At 41.8% G+C, this 14751-nt stretch overlaps 1 pseudogene; it reads right to left on the bottom strand.

Annotated features, from left to right (window-relative positions):
* Positions 1 to 5209: 5209 nt before the first annotated feature.
* Positions 5210 to 14751, bottom strand: part of LOC129557910 (MYND-type zinc finger-containing chromatin reader ZMYND8-like) — a 33328-nt pseudogene continuing 23786 nt past the window's right edge.

Here is a 14751-nt window from a genome sequence, read left to right as displayed (position 1 = left end):
GCCTTGACTAGATGGACCTTTGTTGACAAAGTAATGTTTCTGCTTTTTAATATGCTATCTAGGTTGGTCATAACTTTTCTTTCAAGGAGTAAGCGTCTTTTAATTTCCTGGCTGCAATCAGCATCCACAGTGATTTTGGAGCCCCCAAAAATAAAGTCTGACACTGTTTCCACTATTTCCCCATCTATTTCCCATGAAGAGGTGGGACTAGATGCCATGATATTTGCAGATAATTGAACATTATTCACTTAAAAAGAAAGAAATTTTGACATATGTCACAGTGTGGATGTACTGATGCTAGTAAAGTTCAGTTCAGTTCAGTCGCTCAGTCATGTCTGACTCTTTGCGACCCCATGAATCCCAGCACGCCAGGCTTCCCTGTCCATCACCGACTCCCAGAGTTCACTCAAACTCATGTCCATCGAGCTGGTGATGTCATCCAGCCATATAATTCTCTGTCGTCCCTGTCTCCTCCCACCCCCAATCCCTCCCTGAGTCAAATCGTCCAATGAGGTGGCCAAAGTATTGGAGTTTCAGTTTAGCATCAGTCCTTCCAATGAACACCCAGGATTGATCTCCTCTACAATGGATTGGTTGGATCTCCTTGCAGTCCAAGGGACTCTCAAGCGTCTTCTACAGCACCACAGTTCAAACGCATCAATTCTTCGTGATCAGTTTGCTTCACAGTCCAACTCTCACATCCATACATGACTACGGGAAAAACCATAGACTTGACTAGACGGACCTTGGTTGGCAAAGTAATGTCTCTGCTTTTTAATATGCTATCTAGGTTGGTCATAACTTTCCTTCCAAGGAGTGTCTTTTAATTTCCTGGCTGCAATCAGCATCTGCAGTGATTTTGGAGCCCCAAAAAATAAAGTCTGACAGTTTCCACTGATTCCCCATTTATTTACCATGAAGTGATGGGACCAGATGCCATGATTTTTATTTTCTGAATGTTGAGCTTCAAGCCAACATTTTCACTCTCCTCTTTCACTTTCATCAAGAGGCTTTTTAGTTCCTCTTCACTTGCGGCCATAAGGGTGATGTCATCTGAATATCTGAGGTTATTGATATTTCTCCCAGCAGTCTTGATTTCAGCTTGTGCTTCTTCCAGCCCAGCGTTCCTCATGATGTACCCTGCATAGAAGTTAAATAAGACGGGTGACAATATACAACCTTGACGTACTCCTTTTCCTATTTGGAACCAGTCTGTTGTTCCATGTACAGTTCTGACTATTGCTTGCTGATCTGCATACAGGTTTCTCAAGAGCCAGGTCAGGTGGTCTGGGATTCCCATCTCTTTCAGAATGTTCCACAGTTTATTGTGATCCACACAGTCAAAGGCTTTGGCATAGTCAATGAGGCAGAAATAGATGTTTTTCTGGAGCTCTCTTGCTTTCTCCATGATCCAGCGGATGTTGGCTATTTGATCTCTGGTTCCTCTGCCTTTTCTAAAACCTGCTTGAACATCTGGATTTCACCGTTCACATATTGCTGAAGCCTGGCTTGGAGAATTTTGAGCATGACTTTACTAGCGTGTGAGATAAGTCCAACTGTGCAGTAGTTTGAGAATTCTTTGGCCTTGCCTTTCTTTGGGATTGGAATGAAGACTGACATTTTCCGGTCCTGTGGCCACTGCTGAGTTTTCCAAATTTGCTGGCATATTGAGTGCAGCACTTTCACAACATCATTTTTCAGGATATGAAATAGCTCAATTGGAATTCTATCACCTCCACTAGCTTTGTTCATAGTGATGCTCTCTAAGGCCCACTTGACTTCACATTCCAAGATATCTGGCTCCAGGTGAGTGATCATGCCATCGTGATTATCTTGGTTGTGAAGATCTTTTTTGTACAGTTCTTCTGTGTATTCTTGCTAACTCTTCTTAATATCTTCTGCTTCTGTTAGGTCCATATCATTTCTGTCCTTTATTGAGCCCATCTTTGCATGAAATATTCCCTTGATATCTCTAATTTTCTTGAAGAGATCTCTTGTTTTTCCTATTCTGCTGTTTCCCTGTATTTCTTTGCACTGATCGCTGAGGATGGCTTTCTTATCTCTCCTTGCTATTCTTTGGAACTCTGCATTCAGATGCTTATATCTTTCCTTTACTCCGTTGCTTTTCGCTTCCCTTCTTTTCACAGCTATTTGTAAGGCCTCCTCAGACAGCCATTTTGCTTTTTTGTATTTCTTTTCCATGGGAATGGTCTTGGTTCCTGTCTCCTGTACAATGTCACGAACCTCCATCCATAGTTCATCAGGCACTCTATCTATCAGATCTAGTCCCTTAAATCTGTTTCTTACTTCAACTGTATAATCATAAGAGATTTGATTTAGGTCATATCTGAATGTCTAGTGGTTTTCCCTACTTTCTTCAAATTCAGTCTGAATTTGACAATAAGGAGTTCATGATCTGAGCCACAGTCAGCTCCTGGTCTTGTTTTTGCTGACTGTATAGAGCTTCTCCATCTTTGGCTGCAAATAATATAATCAGTCTGATTTCACTGTTGACCATCTGGTGATGTCCTTGTGTATAGTCTTCTCTTGTGTTGTTGGAAGAGGGTGTTTGCTATGCGTTCTCTTGGCAAATGTCTATTAGCCTTTGCCCTGCTTCATTTCATGCTCCAAGGCCAAATTTGCCTGTTACTCCAGGTGTTTCTTGACTTCCTACTTTTGCACTCCAGTCCTCTGTAATGAAAAAGACTTCTTTTTCGGGTATTAGTTCTAAAACTTCTTGTAGGTTTTCATAAAATCATTCAACTTCGGCTTCTTCAGCATTACTGGTTGGCGCACAGACTTGGCTTACTATAATATTGATCGATTTGCCTTGGAAACAAACAGAAATCATTCTGTCGTTTACGTGGGTATAATAACACCTTTAGGGCACATGCTAAGTGAAATAAACTAATCATAAAATGACAAAATAAATAAATAAAAATAAAAACATGGTTCAAACAGTAGACTCAACAAAGTCATGGCTATTTAGAAACTCAGTGACCATTTTAGGTAAGAATAAACAGAATCATTCTAAACAAGTAACATACTCCACAGCCACTTGACTTTTATGCAGAGCAGAACTTAATTCATCAGTACTCTACAGAGTAAACAGCTTTCCTGGTAGCTCAGCTGGTAAAGAATCTGTCTCCAATGCAGGAGACCCCTGCTCGATTCCTGGGTGGGGAAGATCCCCTAGAAAATGGATAGGCTACCCACTCCCAGTATTCTGGGGCTTCCCTGGTGGCTCAGACAGTAAAGAAGGCGCCTGTAATGCGGGAGATGTGGGTTCAATCCTTGGGTAGGAAAGATGCCCTGGAGAAGGGCATGGCAACCCACTCCAATATTAGAATCCCTTGAATAGAGGAGCCTGGTGGGTTGCAGTCTGGGGAGTTGCAAAGAATCAGACACAACTGAGTGACGAAGCACAGCAATCTAAGTCAGGAGTCCCCAACCTCTGGAGACTAATGCTTGATGATCTGAGGTGGAGCTGTTGTCATAATAAAAATAAAATAAAATGAACATTAAATGGAATGTGCTTCAATCAACCGGAAAGCATCCACTTGCACCCCCAGCCCATGGAAAAATTGACTTCCACAAACCACTTCCTGATTTCAAAAAGGTTGGGGACTGCTGGTAAGTCCCACTCTCTAATGGCTGGCCTTATTCTCCCAGCATTTCTAGGACTGTTGTCAAGAAGCTGTGCAGAATCTTTTCTATCTCTTAATGATGAAAAGTGACAGTGAAAGTCTCTCAGTCATGCCTGATTCTTCGCGACCTCATGGACTATAGTCCATGGGACTTCCAGGCCAGAATAATGGAGTGGGTAGCTGTTTCCCTTCTCCAGAGGATCTTCCCTACCCAGGAATGGAATCCAGGTCTCCTGCATTGTGGGTGGAGTCTTTACCAACTGGGCCACCAGGGAAGCCTGATGATGAAGCTGAGGCTTATTTAGCCCTGGCTTTCTATTTAGGCACCTCCCTCTCCCAAACCTGCATTATGGTTCTGGTAACCTTGTGACCCAGCTCCCCTGGTGGCTCCGCAGCAAATAATTTGACTGTCAATCCAATACAGGAGACTGGGGCTCTATCCTTGGTTCGGGAAGGGAATGGCAACCCACGCCAGTATTCTTGCCTGGAGAATCCCATGAACAGATGATCCTAGTGGGCTACAGTCCAGAGGGATCTCAAAAGAGTCAGACACGACTGAGTGCCTGAACCACCACCACCATCACCACCACCCGGGTGGCCACAATGAGAACTTCTCAAAGATCATTCGTGCTCATCCTTGTCTACATCTTAGATTCCCCTGCCTGGAACAGTGGTCTTCAGCCTTGACTCACCTGGGAGCTGTCTGTCTCTTCCTGATGATAGTTTTGATGTCCAACCTCCATCATAGACTGATCAAAAGCAGAAGATTGACGCTGGAAGGTTGTACACCCTACACAGTAGGAGGGTGTCCCAGGTCCCAAGACTGAATATGGGGAAACGGACGTGGTCTGCATTGTCTGCAAACCCCCTCCCAACTTGCATGCAGAACCGGGAAGAGCAGGTGGCTCTTCTACCTCAGCACCCTGTCCTCTCCTTCTCAACTGTGCCCGTGAGCGGGAAGGCCTTCCTCCCTGTACTCGGGCAGTGACTTGCCCTAAATCATGTCCTGAGCCCCCTTCCTCCACAGGATGAAAGAACACCTCTGAGTCTGTCTTGAGAACTCCCGTGCTTAATGGTTTGCTGCAAGACAAGACTCTCATACTGGCTGCTGCAGCTAAGTCGCTTCAGTTGTGTCTGACTTGTTGCGACCCCATGTACTCTAGCCCATCAGGCTCCTCCATCCATGGGATTTTCCAGGCAAGAGGACAGGAGTGGGTTGCCATTTCCTTCTCAAAAGTGAAAAGTTGCTCAGTTATATCCGATTCTGCAACCCCACGGGCTGTATAGTCCAGAATCCTGGGGCCAGAATCCTGGAGTGGGTAGCCTTTTCCCTTCTCCAGGGGATCTTCCCAACCAAGGGATATAACCGAGGTCTCCCACATTGCAGGCTGATTCTTTACCAGCTGAGCTACAAGGGAATCTGCCAAATGCATACATATGACCCCTCCCTGTTAAGCCTTCCTCTCCTCCCCACAAGCCACCACTCTGGGTCATCACAGAGCACCGAGCTGAGCTTCCTGCACTAGACGGCATTTCCCTACCAGCTGTCCACGCTACACAAGTCAGTGTATATAGGTCAGTGCTATTCTTTCAGTGCATTCCACCCTCTCCTTCTCCGTGGGGTCCACATATCCGTTCTCTGCGTCCACGTCTCTATTTCCACCCTGCACACAGGTTCACAAGTACCATTTTTCAAGTTAAACTGCCTTGGAAGTTTGAAGATACTTGAAGCCGAATTTTCTCTTTGCCTTAGCCAGTCAGATACACCAACTAAAGACTGTATCAAACAACCTAAAGATTCATAACTCTTCTAAACAGGTATTACATGTTAACTACGTTCTAGATGCTGGCAGCAACCAGTCCGGACGAGACAGTCCCTACCCCAAATCAACTCTGAACACAGAGGGTGGAGGCTAAACATATCACTCACCAAAATAAGAGGTGATAAATGCTGTCACAATGCCCCATGCCTGGCAGCAAAGAGAAGAGTGGGATTAATATTGACAGAATTTGTTTGACTTTAATCCAAAAGGGCAGCCTGAGACAGAAGGGTTGTTTAGGTCTTGAAGGATAAGTAGAATGTAACAGAACAGACAAATGTGAAAGTACGTTCCAGCAAGAAAAGACAGGGAGATAAAAATGGACAGTTAATCCATCAGGATTTTTTTTTTTTTTTCAAATGCCTACTCCAGTCTTTTTCTTGTATTAGACACTAAATACAGAGAAGTCAATGGCACCGCACTCCAGTACTCTTGCCTGGGAAATCCCATGGACAGAGGAGCTTGGTAGGCTGCAGTCCATGGGTCACGAAGAGTCGGACACAACTGAGCAACTTTACTTTCACTTTTCACTTTCATGCATTGGGGAAGGAAATGGCAACCCACTCCATTGTTCTTGCCTGGAGAATCCCAGGGACAGTGGAGCATGGTGGGCTGCCATCTGTGGGGTCACACAGAGTCGGACATAACTGAAGCGACTTAGCAGCAGCAGCATCAGACACTAAATAAAGTTTATTTAAAGAGTGATGAGAGGCACAAAGAAAAATTGATTCGATACATGGTATATCAGAAAGTAGGACCTTGGCCAAAGACATGACCCGCACTTATAACACCGTTCCTAATGCAAATTTTGTTCTCATTACAATAACCAACTTTACGACACAACTTTCAAGAAAAGCAGTTATCAGGGTTACCACTGTAACTGATAAGTGAAGGAAGGGTTGCTTTCTTTTTTTATATTTATTTATTTATTTTTTATTGGAGGCTACTTACTTTACAATATTATATTAGTTGGTTTTGCCATACATTGACATGAATCCACCCCGGGTGTACATGTGTTCCCATCTTGAAACCCCTCCCACCTCACTCCCCATCCCATCCCTCTGGGTCATCCCCATGCACCAGCCCCGAGCATCCTGTCTCATGCATCGAAACTGGACTAGCGATGCATTTCACATATGATAATATACATGTTTCAATGTCATTCTCCCAAATCATCCCACCCTCGCCCTCTCCCACAGAGTCCAAAAGACTGTTCTACACACCTGTGTCTCTTTTACTGTCTTGCATACAGGGTTATCGTTATCATCTTTCTAAATTGTATATATATGCGTTAGTATACTGTACAGGTGTTTTTCTTTCTGGCTTACTTCACTCTGTATAATAGGCTCCAGTTTCATCCACATCATTAGAACTGATTCAAAAGTATTCTCTTTAATGGCTGATTAATATTCCATGTGTATATGTACCAAAGCTTTATTATCCATTCGTCTGCAGATGGACATCTAGGTTGCTTCCATTTTCTGGCTATTATAAACAGTGTTGCGATGAACATTGGAGTATATGTGATTCTTTCAAATCTGGTTTCTTCACTGTGTATGGCCAGGAGTGTGATTGCTGTGTCGTATGGCAGTTCTATTTCCAGTTTTCTAAGGAGTCTCCTCACTGTTCTCCAAAGTTGCTGTACTAGTCTGCATTCCCACCAACAGTGTAACAGGGTTGCCTTTTCTCCACACCCTCTCCAGCATTTATTGCATGTAGACTTTTGGATAGCAGCCATTCCGACTCGTGTGTAATGGTATCTCATTGTGGTTTTGATTTGCATTTCTCTGATAATGAGGGATGCTGAGCATTTTTTCATGTGTTTATTAGCCATCTGTATGTCTTCTTTGGAGAAATGTCTGTTTAGTTCCTTGGCCCATTTTTTGATTGGGTCTTTTATTTTTGTGGAATTGAGCTGGAGGAGCTGCTTGTATATTTTGGAGATGAATTCTTTGTCAGTTGTTTCATTTGCTATTATTTTATCCCATTCTAAAGGCTGTCTTTTCACCTTGCTTATAGTTTCCTTTGCTGTGCAGAAGCTTTTAACTTTAATTAGGTCCCATTTGTTTAGTTTTGCTTTTATTTCCAATATTCTGGGAGGTGGGTCATGGAGGATCCTGCTGTGATTTATGTCGGAGAGGGTTTTGCCTATGTTCTCCTCTAGGAGTTTTATAGTTTCTGGTCTTACATTTAGATCTTTAATCCATTTTGAGTTTATTTTTGTGTATGGTGTTAGGGAGTGTTCTAGTTTAATTCTTTTACAAGTGGTTGACCAGTTTTCCCAGCACCACTTGTTAAAGAGATTGTCTTTTTTCCATTGAATATTCTTGCATCCCTTGTCAAAGATAAGGTGTCCATAGGTCCGTGGATTTATCTCTGGCTTTCTATTTTGTTCCATTGATCTATATTTCTGTCTTTATGCCAGTACCATACTGTCTTGATGACTGTGGCTTTGTAGTAGATCCTGAAGTCCGGCAGGTTGATTCCCACATTTCCATTCTTCTTCCTCAAGATTGCTTTGGCTATCGAGGTTTTTTATATTTTCATACAAATTGTGAGATTATTTGTTCTAGCTCTGTGAAAAACACCGTTGGTAGCTTGATAGGGATTGCATTGAACTTATAAATTACTTTGCATAATATACTCATTTTCACAATACTTATTCTTCCAATCCACGGACACGGTATATTTCTCCATCTATTATTATTGTCTCTGATTTCTTTCACCAGTGTTTTATAGTTTTCTCTGTACAGGTCTTTTGTATCTTTAGATAGATACATTACAAAGTATTTTATTCTTTTCTTTGCAACAGTGAATGGAATAGTTTCCTTAATTTCTCTTTCTATTTTCTCATTATTAGTGTGTAGGAATGCAAGGGATTTCGGTGTGTTGATTTTATATCCTGCACCTTTGCTGTATTCATTGATTAACTCTAGTAGTTTTCTGGTAGAGACTTTAGGGTTTTCTGTGTATAGGATCATATCATCAGCGAACAGTGAAAGTTTTACTTCTTCTTTTCCAGTTTGGTTTGCTTTTATGTCTTTTTCTGCTCTGATTGCTGTGGCCTAAACTTCCAGAACTATGTTGAACAGTATCGGTGAGAGTGGGCACCCTTGTCTTGTTCCTGAATTTAGGGGAAATGCTTTCAGATTTTCAGCATTGAGGATAATGTTTTCTGTGGGTTTGTCATATATAGCTTTTATTATGTTGAGATATGATCCTTCTATTCCTGCCTTCTGGAGGGTTTTTAACATAAATGGATGTTGAATTTTGTCGAAGGCTTTCTCTGCATCTATTGAGATAATCATATGATTTTTATTTTTCAGTTTGTTAATGTGGTGTATTACCTTAATTGATTTGTGGATATTGAAGAATTCTTGCATCCCTGGGATAAAGCCCACTTGGTCATGGTGTATGATCTTCTTAATGTGTTGTTGGATTCTGATTTCTAGAATTTTGTTAAGGATTTTTGCATCTATGTTCATCAGTGATATTGGCCTATAGTTTTCTTTTTTTTTTTGTGGGATCTTTACCAGGTTTTGGGATTAGGGTGATGGTGGCCTCATAGAATGAGTTTGGAAGTTTCCCTTCCTCAGCAATTTTCTCGAAGAGTTTGAGCAGGAGAGGTGTTAGCTCTTCTCTAAGTTTTTGGTAGAATTCAGCTATGAAGCCATCTGGACCTGGGCTTTATTTTGCTGGAAGATTTCTCATTAGAGATTCAATTTCCATGCTTGTGGTGGGTCTGTTCAGATTTTCTATTTCTTCCTGGTTCAGTTTTGGAAAGTTGTACTTTTCTAAGAATTTGGCCATTTCTTCCAAGTTGTCCATTTTATTGGAATATAATTCCTGGTAGTAGTCTCTTATTATCCTTTGTGTTTCTGTGTTGTCTGCTGTGATCTCTCCATTTTCATTTCTACTTTTATTGATTTAGTTTTTCTTCCTTTGTTTCCCGATGAGTCTGGCTAGTGATTTGTCAATTTTATTCACCCTCTCAAAGAACCAGCTTTTGGTTTTGTTGATTTTTGCCCTGGTCTCTTTTGCTTCTTTTGCATTTATTTCTGCCCTAATTTTTAAGATGTCTTTCCTTATACTCACCCTCGGACTCTTCATTTCTTCCTTTTCTAGTTGCTTTAGGTGTAGAATTAGGTTATTTAGTTGACTTTTTTCTTGTTTATTGAGGTATGCCTGTTTTGCTATGAACCTTCCCCTTAGCACTGCTTTTACAGCGCCCCCCCCGCCCCAGGTTTTGGGTTGTTGCATTTTCATTTTCATTCGTTTCTATGTATATTTTGATTTCTTCTATGAGTCGTTAGTTATTAAGCAATGTGTTGTTCATCCTCCCTATGTTGGCATTTTTAATAGATTTTCTCCTGTAATTGAGATCTAATCTTACTGCATTGTGGTCAGAAAAGATGCTTGGAATGATTTCAAGATTTTTGAATTTACCAAGGCTAGATTTATGGCCCAGGATATGATTTAATCTGGAGAAGGTTCCGTGTGAGCTTGAGAAGAAGGTGAAATTCACTGTTCTGGGGTGAAATGTCCTATCGATATCAATTAGTTCTAGTTGGTCTATTGGATGATTTAACGTTTGTGTTTCCTTGTTAATTTTTTGTTTAACCGATCTATCCATAGTTGTGAGTGGGGTATTAAATTCTCCCAGTATTATTGTGTTATTGTTAACTTCCTCTTTCATACTTGTTAGCATTTGTCTTACATAATGCAGTGCTCCTATGTTGGGTGCATATATGTTTATAATTGTTATATGTTCTTCTTGGATTGATCCTTTGATCATTATATGGTGTCCTTCTTTGTCTCTTTTCACAGCCTTTGTTTTAAAGTCTATCTTATCTGATATGAGCATTGTGACTCCTGCTTTCTTTTGGTCTCTAATAGTGTGGAATATCTTTTTCCAGTTCTTCACTTTCAGTCTGCGTGTGTCCCTCGTTTTGGGGTGGGTCTCTTGTAGGCAACATGTATATTTGTCTTGTTTTGGTATCCTTTCAGCTAGTCTTTGTCTTTAGGTTGGGGCATTCAACCCATTTACTTTTAAGGTGATTATTGATACGTATGATCCCATTGCCATTTACTTTATTGTTTTGGGCTCGAGGTGATACACTGTTTCTGTGTTTCCTGTCTAGAGAAGGTCCTTTAGCATTTGTTGGAGAGCTGGTTTGGTGATGCTGAATTCTCTCAGCTTTTGCTTGTCTGTAAAGCTTTTGATTTCTCCTTCATATTTGATTGAGATCCTTGCTGAATACAGTCATCTGGGCTGTAGGATATTTTCTTTCAACACTTTAGTATGCCCTGCCATTCCCTCCTTGCCTGAAGAGTTTCTATTGAAAGATCATCGGTTATCCTTATGGGGATCCCCTTATGTGTTGTTTGTTGCTTTTCCCTTGTTGCTTTTAACATTTGTTCTTTGTGTTTGATCTTTGTTAATTTGGTTAATGTGTGTCTTGGGGTATTTCACCTTGGGTTTACCCTGGATGGGACTCTCTGGAATTCTTGGACTTGAGAGATTATTTCCTTCCCCATTTTACGGAAGTTTTCAATTATTATTTCCTCAAGTATTTTCTCATGGTCTTTCTTTTTGTCTTCTTCTGGGACTCCTATGATGCGAATGTTGGGGCGTTTAACATGGTACCAGAGGTCTCTGAGATTGTCCTCATTTCTTTTACTTGGTTCTTCTTTTTTCCTCTCTGTTTCATTTCTTTCTACCAATCTATCTTCTAACTCACTTGTCCTATCATTTGCGTCTTTTTTCTACTGTTGGTTCCCTCCACAGTGTTTTTGATCTCATATTGTATTCAGTTCAGTTCAGTTCAGTTCAGTCGCTCAGTCATGTCCGACTCTCCACCACCCCATGAATCAAGCATGCCAGGCCTCCCTGTCCACCACCAACTCCCGGAGTTCACTCAAACTCATGTCCACAGAGTCGGTGATTCCATCCAGTCATCTCATTCTCCGTCGTCCCATTCTCCTCCCGCCCCCAACCTTTCCCAGCATCAGAATCTTTTCCAGGGAGTCAACTCATCACATGAGGTGGCCAAAGTATTGCAGTTTCAACTTTAGCGTCAGTCCTTCCAATGAACACCCAGGATTGATCTCCTTTAAAATGGACTGGTTGGATCTCCTTGCAAAACAAGGGACTCTCAAGAGTCTTGTCCAACACCACGGTTCAAAAGTATCAATTCTTCGGTCATCAGCTTTCTTCACAGTCCAACTCTCACATCCATACATGAACAGGGGAAAAACCATAGCCTTGGCGTAGACGGACCTTTGTTGGCAAAGTAATGTCTCTGCTTTTTAACATACTATCAAGGTTGGTCATAACTTTCTTTCCAAGGAGTAAGCGTCTTTTAATTTCATGGCTGCAATCAGCATCTGCAGTGATTTTGGAGGCCCCCAAAATAAAGTCTGACACTGTTTCCACTGTTTTTCCATCTATTTCCCATGAAGTGATGGGACCAGATGCATGATGTTTGCTTTTTGAATGTTGAGCTTCAAGCCAACCTTTTCACTCTCCTCTTTCAGTTTCATCAAGAGGATTTTTAGTTCCTCCTCACTTTCTGCTATAAGGGTAGTGTCATCTGCATATCTGAGGTTATTGATATTTCTCCCAGCAATCTTGATTCCGGCTTGTGCTTCTTCCAGCCCAGCGTTCCTCAGGATGTACTCTGCATATAATTTAAATAAGCAAGGTGACAATATACAGCCTTGACGTACTCCTTTTCCTATTTGGAACCAGTCTGTTGTATTAAACTCTAAGAGGAGAACATAGGCAAAACACTCTCTGACATAAATCACAGCAGGATCCTCCATGACCCACCTCCCAGCATATTGGAAATAAAAGCAAAAATAAAATAATTGGACCTAATTAAAATGAAAAGCCCTGCTCACCAAAGGAAACTACAAATACGGTGAAAGGACAGCCTTCAGAATGGGAGAAAATAATAGCAAATGAAACAACTGACAAATAATCAATCTCTAAAATATACAAGCAGCTCCTGCAGCTCAACTCCAGAAAAATGAACGACCCAATCAAAAATTGGGCCAAAGAACTAAACAGACATTTCTCCAAAGAAGACATCCAGATATCTAACAAACACGTGAAAAATGCTCAACATCCCTCATAACCAGAGAAATGCAAACCAAAACCACAATGAGATACCATTTCACACCAGTCAGAATGGCTGCTATCCAAAAGTCTACATGCAATAAATGCTGGAGAGGGTGTGGAGAAAAGGGAACCCTCTTACACTGTTGGTGGGAATGCAGACTAGTACAACCACTATGGAGAACAGTGTGTAGATTCCTTAAAAAACTGGAAATAGAACTGCCATAGGATCCAGCAATCACACTCCTGGGCATACACACCGAGGAAACCAGTATTGAAAGAGACACATGTACTCCAATGTTCATCGCAGCACTGATTATTTTAGCAAGGAAATGGAAGCAACCTAGATGTCCATCTGCAGACGAATGGATAAGAAAGCTTTGGTACATATACACAATGGTTATTACTCTCAGTTAAAAAGGATACATTTGAATCAATTCTAATGAGGTGGATGAAACTGGAGCCTATTGTACAGAGTGAATTAAGCCAGAAAGAGAAATACCAATACATCAGTTGAGCTATTTCAAGTCTTGAAAGATGATGCTGTGAAAGTGCTGCACTCAATATGCCAGCAGATTTGGAAAACTCAGCAGTGGCCACAGGACTGGAAGAGGTCAGTCTTCATTCCAATCCCAAAGAAAGGCAATGCCAAAGAATGCTCAAACTACCGCACAATTGCACTCATCTCACACGCTACTAAAGTCATGCTCAAAATTCTCCAAGCCAGGCTTCAGCAGTATGTAAACCGTGAACTCCCAGATGTTCAAGCAGGTTTTAGAAAAGGCAGAGGCACCAGAGATCAAATTGCCAACATCCGCTGGATCATGGAGAAAGCAAGAGAGTTTCAGAAAAACATCTATTTCTGCTTCATTGACTATGCCAAAGCCTTTGACTGTGTGGATCACAATAAACTGTGGAACATTCTGAAAGAGATGGGAATCCCAGCCCACCTGACCTGCCTCTTGAGAAACCTGTATGCAGGTCAGGAAGCAACAGTTAGAACCGGTCATGGAACAACAGACTGGTTCCAAATAGGAAAAGGAGTGCGTCAAGGTTGTATATTGTCACCGTGCTTATTTAACTTATATGCAGAGTACATCATGAGGAACGCTGGGCTGGAAGAAGCACAAGCTGGAATCAAGATTGCTGGGAGAAATATCAATAACCTCAGATATGCAGATGACACTACCCTTATGGCAGAAAGTGAAGAGGAACTCAAAAGCCTCTTGATGAAAGTGAAAGAGGAGAGTGAAAAGGTTGGCTTGAAGCTCAACATTCAGAAAACAAAGATCATGGCATCTGGTCCCATCACTTCATGGGAAATAGATGGAAAAACAGTGGAAACAGTGTCAGACTTTGTTTTTTTGGGCTCCAAAATCACTGCAGATGCTGATTGCAGCCATGAAATTAAAAGACGCTTGCTCCTTGGAAGGAAAGTTATGACCAACCTTGATAGTATATTAAAAAGCAGAGACATTACTTTGCCGACCAAGGTCCGTCTAATCAAGGCAATGGTTTTTCCCGTGGTCATGTATGGATGTGAGAGTTGGACTGTGAAGAAAGCTGATCGCCGAAGAATCGATGCTTTTGAACTGTGGTGTTGGAGAAGACTCTTGAGAGTCCCTTATACTGCAAGGAGATCCAACCAGTCCATTCTAAAGGAGATCAATCCTGGATGTTCATTGGAGGGACTGATGCTAAAGCTGAAACTCCAATACTTTGGCCACCTCATGAGACGAGTTGACTCACTGGAAAAGACTCTGATGCTGGGAAAGGTTGGGGGCGGGAGGAGAAGGGGACGACGGAGAATGAGATGGCTGGATGGCATCACCGACTCTGTGGACATGAGTTTGAGTGAACTCCGGGAGTTGGTGATGGACAGGGAGGCCTGGCGTGCTGTGATTCATGGGGTCGCGGAGAGTCGGACACGACTGAGCGACTGAACTGAACTGAACTGATACTATCGCATCTATGTGGAATTTAGAAAGATGATAATAATAACCCTGTACACGGAACAGCAAAAGAGACACAGATGTACAGAACAGTCTTTTGGTCTCTGTCTGAGTGTGTGAAGGCGGGATGATTTGGGAGAATGGCATTGAAATATGTATAATATCATATGAGAAACGAATCGCCAGTCCAGGTTCAATTCATGATACATAAT

Source organism: Moschus berezovskii, chromosome Y, assembly GCF_049115385.1.
Source record: "Moschus berezovskii isolate FMDL1 chromosome Y, NW_MosBer_1.0, whole genome shotgun sequence".
NCBI classification, from domain to species: domain Eukaryota; kingdom Metazoa; phylum Chordata; class Mammalia; order Artiodactyla; family Moschidae; genus Moschus; species Moschus berezovskii.
Note: the sequence above shows the minus strand (reverse complement) of the source record. Positions and strands in the feature narration are given on the sequence as shown.